The sequence below is a fragment of the Vicugna pacos genome, chromosome 14 (genome assembly GCF_048564905.1).
Source record: "Vicugna pacos chromosome 14, VicPac4, whole genome shotgun sequence".
In the NCBI taxonomy this organism is placed as follows: domain Eukaryota; kingdom Metazoa; phylum Chordata; class Mammalia; order Artiodactyla; family Camelidae; genus Vicugna; species Vicugna pacos.
In genome coordinates this window covers 14721622-14736096 of record NC_133000.1, presented here as the reverse complement: position 1 = coordinate 14736096, position 14475 = coordinate 14721622, and the positions used below count along the sequence as shown (strand labels likewise).

At 39.5% G+C, this 14475-nt stretch overlaps 1 long non-coding RNA gene across 3 annotated transcripts in view; it reads left to right on the top strand.

Annotated features, from left to right (window-relative positions):
- The window catches only part of LOC107034146 (uncharacterized), an 85583-nt gene extending 72258 nt beyond the window's left edge, over window positions 1-13325 (top strand). For all 3 annotated transcript variants that reach the window (XR_012079980.1, XR_012079979.1, XR_012079981.1), the window contains one exon: window positions 13100-13325. This is a non-coding gene — a long non-coding RNA (uncharacterized lncRNA). The remainder of the gene's footprint in view (window positions 1-13099) is intronic.
- Window positions 13326-14475: the final 1150 nt, after the last annotated feature.

Here is a 14475-nt window from a genome sequence, read left to right as displayed (position 1 = left end):
GATGTGAGCCAGGCACCATCCTGTCCGTCCTGAAGCTTATAATGCAAAACATGCGCGCAGCCACCATGTCTCTTATCTGGGTGTTGTAGAAGACCTAGGGCTTTTCCTAAGCTTCCCGCCGTGTTTCCAGAGGTGGCTGGGCTTATTCTCCCAAAGTACAAGACATGTAAGTTATCACTGAGACAAACACCCCACTCATTGTCTTCTGGGCCACTTAAACCTTGATCTATTAATTAATCATATGAAACAATAGAAAAAGTTAAAGAGATTGATAATCTCCTGAAGCCATATTTTAAATGCCAAGTCTTCCATGGAGTAGAATATTTAACAGAAGTTGATAATTTTATGGCCGTTAATAATGACTACCCTTAATTGCAGTAGTTTTGCTTTGTACAGAGATGACTGGGATACATTTTAATTCTGGCTGGAAAATAGCATTGAAATAGTACTTACCTTATCTTGTCATATTTTTAGTGCTTGGGTATTTGGAGTCACTGAGACATACTCTTTTCATATTGAGGAACGTTTCAGACCGCACCATGGCTGACTACAGCTAGTTGAATAAAATTCCTGCAGTTCATCCATTCTTCTCCTACCAGCAGGTGTCATTATGGAAATATGAAAATACTGTAAATTCCAAAGCTGTAGGAACTGGCTGTGAGAAAGAGATATTAAAAAACAACAAAAAGAAATCATTTGGTGCTAACCAAAGATGGCATGTTTAATTACTAATTTGGCAGCGTTCTACAATATAATGTAACTGACACAGGATTTCAAGGCACGTGCTTAATTTAATTAGATTAAGCAAATGGTTATTAAAACCCACTCTAGGCTCATAGGAATCTCAAAAGTAAGGCATAATTCTTATCCTTAAGGAGCTGGCATGATATCTGGGGAGAGAGGGATACATTCACAAAATAATAGTGAACAGAATGAATCAGTCCTTCTTTTTAACATGCCAGATTGAAGTGCACAGATAGTAAAAGTAGCAAAAAAAAGTTCCAGCTGGAGTGACTGTGTAGTCTTGTTGATTCTGGGCTATTCAAAGTGTACTTTTTACATATTTAAGTAGAGAGGAGCTTCAAAATTATTTGGTAACTTGATGGCTCATTTTCTCCTTTCTTGCTAACTGCTATCACCTATTTTTCTCCATACATCTAAAGTAATAATTATAATAATTACATATGTATTGGTTAACCAAGGACGTAGTAATTGGTTGTAATAGTTTGCTCTAATCAACTGTTAATATGATCAAGCCTTTCTAAAAATGAAGGGAAACACTACAAATAGGCATTTTTTTGAGGTGACTTACACCAGGAGTCTGGGTAAGACTGTTAGTGTACTAGATTAGGAGCTACGTTTCATCTACTCTGTTTTCCTCTGTAAACTGTGAGCTCTTCCAAGGCATGGGATGTGTGTCATTCCTCTTTGCATTCCTACCACTCTAATTCTGTGTCAATACATGTTTTGTTGAATGGCTAGATGCATGAAAATATTACCAAAGGATAGGGTATTGGCAATCCTTCATACACTATGTTGTTAGAATGTATGTTGTTATTAGACCAAGAAATATCAGATTGAATAATTCAGAAAACTGAATTGAAAAGTTGATAGCATAGATCCTAAAGTTTTCTCCTTTGATTCCATTAGTCCATCTAAGGAAATGTCTCAGAAATGATTTCAGCATACTATATGAAGGACGTTATAATTCATCTAAATAGAATGTTCTTAATTTTAGACTAAAGGATGTAAATACGATTTATTTCATAACTTTTTCAATGGCTTGTTTCTGTGGTAGTAATCAATCTTTTTCAGTGAAGACTGTTTACTGCACTAAATACTAGTTATTTTTATTTGAAAGCCATTATTAATCTACCAGCTGCCACATAGTGAGGCTGATTTCCCCAGCCTCCTTTGGTAGATTGAGCTAGCTATCCTGTTTTGCATCACTTACTTAAATCTCCAGCTGCTTACTGGACTTCCCCATCTTGCTTCTCTCTTGTCACCTCCAACTTAACATGGCAAAGGGGGAAATCATCATTTTAACTTGTAAACCACTTCCTTCTTTTGGCCATACCTTTTCTCTTAATGGTACCATGATTTTTCCAGTCCCAGGCTAAAAACTTTGATGTTTTCTTTTTCTTAAGCCCTTCCTGTATCCAATCAACCAACAAATCATTTGTACTTCTTTTGTGACGATTTGTTATAAATTCTTTTCTTCCTTTCTATTTCCATTGCCAGGACCCTGGATTAGACCAAGTATAGATGAAATAGCCTCCTGGATCATCCTGTTATCAGTTTCTCCTCTTTCTTTTTTTTTTTTTAAACTCCATGAATGACTGTGAATATTCTAGCTAGAATCATTCAAACATCAGTACCAAGCCCACCCTCTATCAGAGTTGCCATGGCTCCTCATGATACGCTATCTGATAACCAACCTAGCTCAAATCTTCTACACTATAAATGCTTTGCTTCAGTCATGAGGAAAAAATGTAATTTTTCAATCTATCTCTTCTCTCTCTGACTTCTAGACTATTTTATTGTGGTGAAATATACATAACATAAAATTTACCATTTTAACATTTTTTTTAAGGATACAGTTCAGTGGCATTAAGTACATTCACATCATTGTGCAACAATCACCACTACCCATCTTCAGTCCCAAACTGAAACTTTGTGTCCATTAAACACTAGTTCTCCATTTCCTGCTTCTCCAGCCCCTGACAACCACTATTCTACCTTCTGCCTTTACACATTTGGCTACTCTAGGTATCTCATGTAAATGAAATTTTATAACATTTGTCATTTTGAGCCTGGCTTATTGAACTTAGCATTATGTCTTCAACATTCATCTATGTTGTGGCCTGTGTCAGAATTTCTTTCCTTTTTAAGGCTCAGTAATATTCCATTGTATGTACATACCACAGTTTGTTTATCCATTCATCCATCAAGGGACATTTGGATGGTTTTAACATATCCTACTAGTTACAAACAGATTAATCTACCTACACCTTCCTTTCATCATGTTATTTGACTGCTTGAGTTCCTCAGTGAGTTCCTCCTTATGGATGGGATCAGGTGCAGCTTTCACAACCTTTACCCACTGCTTTCCCTTCTCTGGGTCCTGACCTGTGTACAGAATATTACTGTCTGTTATTAATCTTCAATACTTGCTTATGAAAAACTATTTCTGAGTGTCTGCTATGTATTGGGCCCTGAGATAAGTGCTGCTCATGTAGCAGTAAATGAAATGGACCTAGTGCCACACCTCACGAAACTAACTTCAGAATAAAGTGATTCCTTTGTTCAAGCCACTATATTCCTCTTTTTAGCCTCAGAATCTGGCTACTTTACCCAATATGAAATCACCAAAAGCCATTTGGTGAATGACCAACTCCTCCTCAAAAGCTACTTCTCCAGTAATCATTTGACCAAATGATGAATTTGCTGAAAAATTGAGGTTGGTTCCTCCCTCCTCTTTCTGGTGTCATTGGTGTCATCTCTTCTTCTGGAGATATATTGGTTAACAGCTGTTTAATATCAACATTGCCTGTGTATTATATTCTAGATCCTGAGTGTTTCTAGAATATTTAGCACTTTGTATGGAATGATCAAGTTTGTTTTTTTTTTTTAACACTAATTGTTGTCTTAATCATTTTTACTCCATCCCTGTTGCTTTTGCTTCTGCCCCTGTGGGTCTTCTTCCATTGGCCTGGTGCAATGACTATGACAGATTTTGCCATCCAAAATATCTGTCAGATGATTGCTCAGTGAATTGGTCATTCATTGAACTAGTTATTACGGGGCTAGTCATTTGGCAAATTAGTTTCCAAAAGTTTTTAAATGTCTTTTCTCCCTTGTAGTCAATTAAAGGGAAGCATTTCCTCCTATTTTTCAACTCTGTTCTCTCTACTTGAACCATAACATCTTTTATAGCTGTGTTGATTTGTCTTTGGCAGTAGTCTTCTTATTATCTTGTGACTAGAACCAGTAGTTGGTTAATCGTAAGAAATTGATTAAGGTGGGGGAATCATAGAAAATGATACAGACACATCTTTTGAAATAAAATAGATCAATGCACATGCTATTAGCCAATCTTTTAGTGTACGGTCAAGGCTTTCCTTTGAATATTGGCCTGCTGATTCTTCATATCATCTCTCTTACATAAACCATACTCATAATGAATCACCTATGATTTCCAGTGTCAGTTTTTTAAAATAGGAGCAAGATCTTAAAGATACTTGTGATATAATGAGTCCAGAGTCCTTGTATAGTTTTTATTCTTCTTCCCTGTCATTAACAGTTTTGTCACTCGTAGCCAATTTGAGTGCAGATTTTCTTAGCAACTCATCTTTACTGATTCTTTAAAATATTTTGATTTGCTTCTTAAAATATGACTCTCTTTTCATGTTTCATTAGATAACATAATATTTAATTGAATTATATAATTAGAATAAGTACAAATGGCACACCCCTTTACTTCTAACTGACTCTTGGAAAGCCTACTACGCAATTGGTGGGAGAAGAAGCCTGCAGGCTTTTGAGAGAGGAGCTGCTGGCCATGAGCACTAAGGGTATGGTGGTATCAGCCAGTATGTTTTCCTGAGGACATGGGAGCACCATGTGCTTTGTATGTGTAGGACTTTAGTGCAGGTTAAATATACAGTCTTTTCAGAAGAATGGCTAGAATGTATTTTTTCATTCTTATCGATAGTGGTGTGTACATGATTACCATCTTGTAATAAAGTAGGAGTTGAGGAGGGACCTTTCAGAAACAGGTAGAATTTGTCCAGTAGAACTGCACAGAATGGGTAGATTCCCTTCAGGTTCAAATGCACAAATCCCTCCGATTCAAATAACAGGAAACTTTTACATTTGATGTAAATTTACAGTGTTGTATCAGAGACCCAGTGCCTGTGGGAATGAGGGTGGAGGGTAATGAAGAGGCGGGTCTTAGATTCTCACAATTGGCCACTTTAATTCTGGGGCAGATGAATTTTTTCACACGGACCACCTCTGCCAGAGGAACTCCACTCCTCTGCCAAGTGCTGCAGCCCCTCTGAGGGAGCCCCTCAGTGCACTTCACGTGTCTGCCCACCCTCTGGCTTGCCCTGGCCCTCCTGGGAAGGGTATGCTAGTGGCGTACTGTCAGAGTCTCCTCTGCTTACTTCTGTACGTGTGTGTGTGTGTGTGTGTCTGTGTGTGTGTGTAGGAATTGTGTGTGGGGTGGGAGTCAGGTTGCAGGCCTTGGACCTAGGCAGTGTGTCCACCAGAAATTCCTCAACAGTCCTAACAGCAGATGCTCCCTCCTTGCTTTCCAATATTGATGCAGGAAGTCCATATATAAGCGGTTAGAAACCTTTTGTCTTTTATCCCAAAGCTCCCTTCCTCTTCACCTACAACTCTGCACTTTAGGCTCTTGCACCAGGCTGTACAATGGACATTGGTCTTTTTCCTCTGCTGTAATCAGATGATAAACTATAGGTTAGACTTTGGCAATCAGCAGTTTTTTCTTTCTCAGTGTTAGTACCATTAAGTCATTCTTCCTATTCAGATTCAAGGCAATGGAATAACAATACCAAAAAGTTATTTTGTGCTGAGCTTGATGGTTTTACCGTGGTTTATTGCTTCATTCAGTGAGATGAATAGCTGGATTATTTGAGAGGGATGTTTTTGGAACAAAACATTCTGAGGTAAGAAAGGAGTTGGCTTCCGCTTTCTGCTCTCCCTTTCTTGCAGTCCCTGTCTGGTACTTTTTAATGATCTGCTCTTAGCATTGTCTCATGCAGGTGTAGGTACATCAGGACATTAGCTTATCGATGCTCACTGTTACTTAATTTTTTTTAAAGTAAATATAGTTTTGACAGGAAAGAAAGCTAGATCTATAAACAATGTCAAGGCGAGTAGAGACCTTAGTCTCAGTCTTGAGAATAGCTTTTGGAAAACAGTGGGATTTCCTTGTCTTTATCTTGTTTTCTAACTGCCCAAATCTGCATTGTCACAGATGGGCACGTTTTCGCTAAATCAAGGAAAAGATGAACTCTGTGGCTTTGGAACAACGGTTTCTTCAATTGCTTAACCCCAGGCAGAATACGGTCCTTTTGAGAAATGGCAAATGGACTGCAGACATCTTTCTTCCATCAGAAGAGGAAATGGATCCTCAGTCAGCCTCACCACGTACAACTCTTGCTTTATGTTAGCTCGCGTTGGAATCTTATAGACTCTGCCCTCGATCTCTGAACTCGAAAATCTCTTGTAATACTGTAAATTACCCTCATTGGCTTCCCTTTTTTAGCTTCAGTGAATAATCCAAGTGTTCTCAAATTTCTGTTCTAAAAATGTTCCTCCGGGGATCTGCAGTGAAAATGAAGCGTTGTTTTACCACTGAACACTGTGTGAACCCAGTGCCGGCTTTGATTTCGAAGCTGACCACATCTGAGGCAATTCTCCTGTCTTACAGCTATGGCTGAATTCTCCTCTTCTTTTCATTGCCTCTGGGGCTGGGGGCCTCTGACTGCGGAAAGGTGGGGTGAGAAGTGTGACCCGCCATACAGAAAGGAAAAGCTGGTGCTTACTCGCCCAGTGAACCAGAGACCCTCAATAAAAAAGGCGTTGGAAACAATACCCCCTTAAGACAGTCAAACATGAGAAAAGCCCAGCAGAGTGGTGTGCACAAGCAGATGGTCAGTCAGTATTTGTGCGTGAACAGTTGGACGCTGCAGAGGGTGACGATTGTGCTATGCCCTGCTCAGCCTCTCTGGTGGCAGCCTCCATCTCTGTGTATCCTCTCAGATCTTAATTCTTCACCCCCTGTCCTCTCATCATGCTGTCCCATTGTTGCTCTGCCTTTTCTTCTCTAACCCAGGGGGAAAGACAAGGCTAGTCTGGGACTCACATTCTTAGGCAGGAGTAGGCTGATGGCAATTTAAGAGGACATGAAATGAGGACACTTCAGAATCAGATCCCTATGCAGCTTCTCTCAAATGCAGACATAGTCACCTACCTCTGCCATGGGCTTGCCTGGTCCTGATGCTTGGATAGATGGGATGGTCATAGGTGGCCAAAAGGCTTTTATAGAAGAGTGACTGTTCAGTGTTCAAGTTGGGTTTCTAATGCTGTAAGCGAAGCGGTTTAAAATTAGCTGTGTTCACAGCACATCTTATTCCAGCAACCTTCGGATGAATCGCATGCTTCTGGACTCTGGAACTAGGAAGTGTTCTCCTCTAGCTTCTCAGCTTTTTAGAACATGGTTTGAATCTGTTGCCATTGTCACTTTTGTCTTCCATAGGCCACAACTATCTGTTAAGTCAGTGGAAAACAGACTGTGGCTTTTCTTAAATTAAACTCTTCTGGGGCAGTGTCTACTCTGGAGGTGGTGGCTCCTTTCCCCGCCTTTAGGATAATTTTGAGAATCTAAGGAAAAATTACTCTCTTTTGGACTTTCAGCCAAGTGTATTTGCGGGTGAGACTAAACATTCAAACAGATTTTGAGTGAGTGACACTGGGTCTTCAGTTGTGGGGTCAAGTTCACCACTTTGATGTATCTTCTTTCCCATTGTTTTTTTTTCCTTCTGAATAGAATGGAATCTTATTAACTGTGTGTTTAGCTTAAACAAACACAATTATACTTAGATAATTTTGCTCCCTACTCCAGCCAGTGAGTGTTTGCCTTGGAGCACGCAGGAGAGGGCAGGAAAGAACCCGCTGTTCCCTCAGTTGTCTTAGTTTCCATGTGCTGCTCATGGTGCGAACTTTTCCTTGTGCTGAGTGTGACTTTAATATTGGTTGGTTCAACATATTGTTGTTACCACATAGTCTCTAAACAGGAGCTAGTTCTCTGGTTTCAGCCAAAGTCATGGTCATCTGTTCCACCTTTGGAGGAAAATCTGGATGTGTTGGCCTGAACAGAGGGACTGTGTGTCTCCAACATGTTGCCTTCCTTGGGGATTTTCAAGGGTCATTTTGATCCTATGTAATTTTAGCCCTAAGTGCTGATTTAAAAATTTTTCCCCTAAGATATTACACTGTAGTAGTGTCTGATTTCTCTTTGGGGCAGCTTTTGTGACATAATTCAGGTGACATTCTGTGTTCCTTTAAACAAAATTTATGTATTTATTTTACAATATCGTATTTTTAAAATTGAATTACAGTTGATGTACAGTATTACATGTTACAGGCATATAATATAATGATTCACAAATTTTTGAAGGTTGTACTCTATAGTTATTATAAAATTTTGGATATAATTCCCATGTTGTACAATAAATACATCCTTGTAGCTTATTTTATACCTGATAGTTTGTACCTTTTAATCCTCCGCCTTCATCTTGCCCCTCCTCCTTCCCTCTCCCCTCTGGTCACCACTAGTTCCTTCTCTATATCTGTGAGTCTGTGTCTTTTCTGTTATATTCATTAGTTTGTTGTATTTTATTAGATTCCACATGTAAGTGATATCTTACAGTATTTGTGTTTCTCTGTCTGACTTATTTCACTTAGCATAAAGCCCTCCAAATCCATCCATGCTGTACACCAGAAACTAGTACAACATTTTAAATCAAATGTACTTCAATTAAAAAGCAAACAACCAGCCAATCCATTTAAAATATGGGCAGAAGAACGGAATGGATATTTTTCCAAAAGAGGAAATGCAGACGGCCAACAGGAAAGTGAAAATTTGCTCAACATCACTGATATCGGGGAAATACAAATCAAAATCACAGTGAGACACCATCTCACACCTGCCAAAATGGCCACCATCAAAAGGGACACAAATAACAAATGCTGGCAAGGATGTGGAGAAAAGGGAACCCTTGTACACTGTTGGGTGGAATGTAAATTGGTGAAGCCACCATGGAAAACAATATGGAGGTCTCGCAAAAACCTAAAAATAGAACCTCTGTGTTCCTTTTTTAATCTAAAATATTTTCTAGTTTTCGTAGGTGATGAGCATATAATTGAAGCTTCTATTTATTGCCTTCTATCCATGTGCTATATAGGGTCTATGTAAACTTTCTGTTGCTCTGGGATATTACGGAGGAAATATATAACCATGCCTGAAGTCCAAATATTAAGCACATCCCAGGTTGCTTTTTTCAGAGTTGATTGATGTATGCCTGTGCCACAAGATACTGAGTCATAAAAATTAGCTAAGATTTCTGAAGATGAACACCAAAGCTCAATCTTTCCACTGTTCTTGATAATTACCCCACTGTTTATTGTAGATCCTAAGTTATTATAATGGGAAGGGTCTGCCCTGACTAGTGGTTGGAAAATAAGTTGAAATCTGAAGATAAGCTTTGTCTACATTAAATGAAACTCGCATAGAGCCACGCCTCCTTGTATATGTCTAATCTCTTGTAAGTGTGACATTCAACAAAAGTCTAACTAACTTGAGAAACCTTGAACAATAATGTGAATATTTACTCTTAGGTTTATTTTTAAGAGGTTTCAGTATAGGGATTTTACATGGTGAAATCACACAGAAAGCATCCTAAAAATTCCCTTTGCGCCTCTTTCCTTCTTGCCAGCTTCCTACTCAGGACAACTGCAAAAATCTCTCTCTTGTTTTGCGAAGGGTGCACTTCTGGGTGATCTTACACAGCACACACTGATGTATCTTCTGTGATGTATGCAGCCCTCAGGAATGTATGCTATCTAGCTCTGGTGGGTTCTCTTTATGAGCGTAGGCTACCCTTGCCCCAGAATGCTGGTGAATGAAATTTCCATATCAGTATGGAAGTTTTGCTCTTATTTACTCTTTGATCTTGGCTTGAGACTTATTGCTTGTTCTTATGTTGATCTGATGCGTTCAGTCAAGTCTTCTAAGACCCTGTGAACCAGACCAATCTGCCTTCATTCTTTCATTAAATCACTGGGACCACTAAGAGGGGAAGTTTCAGTTACAGTATAACCGGACAGTGGGCTCAAAGCAACACAACTCACTTCCCTTCTTGGTCTCTCCTTAGAAATTATATTGTTTAAAACAGCCTGATTCCATGAAGGTGGTAAGTTTAGATGTAAATGGCCCGGACTAAATGTGGCAGCTCTGAATATGGTGGTAAAAGTGGGGCCTGTGGCTAGTTCTTTTTTAGTCTGGGTGTGACTTCTACCCCACTGATTTACTGCCAGAGCAGGACATGTGGCTGTGGGTCTAGGGGAGAGGAAAACAACTAAGGCTACTTGATATATCCTTATCTTTTACACAAGTTTGCTATAAAATTTATAGAAGCATCTGTATTAGGATTCTCCAAAGAAACAGAACCAATAGGATGTGTGTGTGTGTGTGTGTGTATGGAATATATATCCATATATATATTTGGCTCATGTGACTATGAAGGCTTGCAAGTCCCATGATCTGCAAGGTGGGTTTGCAAACTAGAGATCCAGGCGAGCTGATGATGTAGTTTTAGTCTGAAGGCTGGCAGGCTTGAGATGATGTTTTAGTTCATGCCTGGAGAGAGGGAGAAAAACTGATATCTCAGCTTGAAGGCAGTCAGGCAGAAGGAATCCTCTGTTACTCATCCCTTTTGCTCTATTCTGGCCTTCAACTGATTGGACCCCACACACACACACACACACACACACAACACACAGGAGGGACGGCATCTGCTTTACTCAGTCCACCCATTCAAATGTTAATCTCATCCAGGGACACCCTCTCAGACACACTCAGAATAATGTTTGATCAAATATCAGGGCACTCTGTGGCCCAGTCAAGCTGACATATGGATTTATCCATCACGGTATCCATGAGATTGCAGGAGTATGTAATTTACAGTTCAATTTCCATTCATATATATGTGGGTATTACTTGATGGAATATGATCATGCTTTTAGAATTCAGTGGAAGGAAAGACATGGGAAAGTTGTAATGAAATTATTTATTTCTGGTGTTTTTCTCAAAGATTTATGTTAATCCATAGATTAATCCATAGATCTCCTTTCCTCCACTTCATTTAGCAATTTAGGATATATACCTTATATTACTGTCCTTGGCACCAGGAAATAAGATGGTTCTTCTCTATTCTATGGAAAGATGAGGTTCTTTTTCTCTCTAGAAGGTGACATCCATCCACTCCATGAAGTTTCAAAAGGAACAGTTAGGCCAGAGTTTCTGCCTGAATGCTAGCTTAAAGAAATCCTGTGGGGTTTTTTTTTTTTTTTTTTTCTGTTCGCTTCATTTAACTTGGGTTGTCTCAGAGAAGCCTGCTTGAGCTGACTCACCTCAATACGATGATACCTTTTGGGTTTTGTGTTGTCAGCTTTCTTCATCTGAGAATTTGACTGATAGAGAAATCTGTCAACAGATTATGGCCTGATCCAGTTGGTGGACTTATTTGGACCACAGCACAGGGAAATAACTGTTGGGTGGGATGGGTTTTCTGAGTGTGGGGGTCTTTCTTTCAGAGGTGGCTTATACAAGAGCTCATAACTTTCTTAAGCCAATTACCTGGGAGGCAAAATATGCTGTAGTGGTGGTATTTCTGTGGTAAAACTTAAAGATCTTTGGTCTAGTAACTGGCCCAAAAGAAAGCCTCAGGAGAAAGACTGGCGTTACTCGCAGTCTGTGGTCATACTTATTGCTCTCCTTTGTGCCTTCAAACCAGACTCCCTACTTGGTCATGTGATCCCTCTCCCAACCGGGTTCCTTCCTCAGGGTGGTTTGTGGCTGGTACAAATATGACCTCTTTGTTAAACAGACTTGGGCTGTTCCTTACTCCCATCCAACCAATATCTCAAACTTGACCATTGTTTTGTCTTTGCAGCTTTGTGCTTTCGCCTTTGGGTTGATGCCCCTTTTCAGCTTCTTCCAGTCCCTGACTCTTCTCTAACTCTTCTCATTTCTAGGTCCTTGAAATAAATACCTCTTCCAACACCACTCTGGGCACTGGGGCCTCACCCTGTGCTTACTCACCCAGGCCATGGTGGGAGGGGCGAAGGAGGAGAAATCCAACAAATACTCTATGAAATCCAATTTTCAAAAATCCTGCACTTAACCACAGCTAACTTTAGAAATTTCAAGTTCATTTTATAGTGATTTGGATTAAATTTATATATCACATAAGTCTATATAAATAAATAAATACAGATACGTATTTATTTTGTTTTAAGATTATTTTCTTTCCAGACTTGTGTTTCCTCAGATTAGAATTTTGCTCCTCTAGGATGTTAATAGTAAAACCACTAAGGAGAATGTAAAATCTACTACTTATAAACAGCCTCTAACATGGATAGGGTAGAGGGCCAAGCCAAAGGGAGAAAAATAGGAAATTTGAGAAATAAGAGCAACATCTATTTTGGAATGGATAATTTTTAGATTACATGTCTATCTAATAAGCTCCTAGCATTTTCAGGGGCAAACAAGAGTTTGATGACAAAGGCTTTAGGTGGTTAAAACATACAGGAAGCCAGTCCTAGTAATTAGCCCTGTTTGGGTATCACAGTGTCACTTTGCTCAGGGACTCAAACAAAAAGTCTATCTTTACAACTTTTCTAAATATAAACATTGTTATAATTGAGTAAAATTTCTCTACTGCAGGAAAACTCTTCATCAGAAGGAGTTAAGAATTAATTATCCTCATATAATTGGACTTGGTTTTTCTCATTAACAGTAAAAAATGGTCGCTGCTTGCATTGTTTTTACCCTGGGGCTTACTGGTCATAAAGCACTCTAAAAACAAGTTAATTTGTAGAGTTTATTTTGACAAGAAGTAAATACAAAGGTAAAGTGTAGTTTGTATAGTTCTGTTATCATGGCACTCTTGGGCATAATTTATATATAAGGAAAATAAAAGAGCAAACATAACTTTCAAGCTGATTGCCTGTAAAGAACTTAATTGAAAACAGTTTTCTCCTTTTAAAAAGTGATTTATTTTTAAGTGTGCTTTTAAAAACAAAGGTCTTATTGATAACCATTTTAAGTATATTATCTCAATGTGGGATTTAAGTAAAAGGTCAAATCTTGTCGAAGTATTTTTGGTATGACTCAGTTCTGATCACAGACACACTTTATCAAGAAAATGAAATTAGTTAACATTTTCAGGTCTGAGCATTTGTTTAAAGAGGGAGCAACTTTTTTTTTCTTCCTTCCCACAAATAGAGACTTTAAGGAGAGAACTTTGAGAAACATGGAAAACGAAGAATTCAAAATGCTGTTGTGTTCTTTGAACAAGTTGCACAAGTTAATTCTATGTGAGAGAGGAAAAGCATTGGCTATGTTGCACGAAGGAACTTAATTCACGTGTGTAAACTTTCCAGTATGGACAAATGAATCTCAGATCTTTTTTGCTTGAAGTTATTTGCATTTATTCAACTTGTTCAATTAAAGAGGCTACATTTTATGTTGGAAAATCTAATGTGGAACTGTTTATTTAACATTTAATTCCTGTCTAGTAGTTAGTCTTTCGTCCACCCTAGCCCCTATCCTGAGCACCTGTGACTTGCCTTTTTCCTGGATCTAGTGTGATTCCTACAATTAGTTAATTGGCCCATGACAGACAGTCAGGCACCCAGTCACCCTGGGGCAGGCTCCGTTTGCTGATGGAGCCACTCAGTGCTCACAGATGTTTAGTCATTCAGCCCCTTTCCCCAGGAATAAGCCCCAACCATTTAAGTAATTAACCTTTGTTGGTCTAGAGGTTGATCAGAGTCAGGGAAGGAAGGACCTTTTTGCTTTCCCTTTCAGTCTTGCTGCTCTCCCCAGCTTTGTGAGTGACACCTGAAGTGTGTACTCAGCAAAGAGCAAGTGGACTCAAGCCCTTAGAGAGCACTGCTGGGCAAAAGCTCCGAGAATCCTGAAGTAGTGAACAACAGGAGTCTATTATTCCCTAATTTTCCCTGATAGGGAAACCTCTTTGACATTGGACTTCATTGTCTTTACCCCATTTCCTGCTCCTGAAGCAGCTTAAAGGAAATGGCTTCGTCCAGGAGTCTGAGGGGACTACTGCTCGGCCCGCCAAGCCCTCCAGGCCTCCCTTCTGTCTGCGCCCTTAATAACCTCTGATTAGATGTGAGAGAGACACTGCCAGGCTCTTCCTGCATTTCCATCCTATGCTCTGGCAAGCAAATGCCAAATCTTGGCTCTTTTCCATTTAAAATAGTTCTTCCACTTTGCTGTGTGAATTGGGGTTAGAAATACTGACTTATGTCATGCCAGACTTGCTTCCAGCTTGCCCACTCTCCAGTACCCCCTTCTTCCTTGCTAACAGAACCTTGATTTTGTTCATTATTGGCAGCAACACATCCAACCTCAGGCAGTGGATCTTGACTGGTCTCAGCCAATTAGAATATCTTTCCCCAGTCTCCCCTGCAGTTCAGGTGGCTGAGTAATCTAGTTCTGGCCAGTAAGACTTAAGCAGCATAAGTCCACAGGGAGGAAGCTAGTAGGGAGGGGCAAAGGAAGGCAGATTCCTGGGAAAGTTTTTGTGCTCCTGATAAAAGCATACAGAAACTGCTGGGCCTTTTGCCTCTTTACCT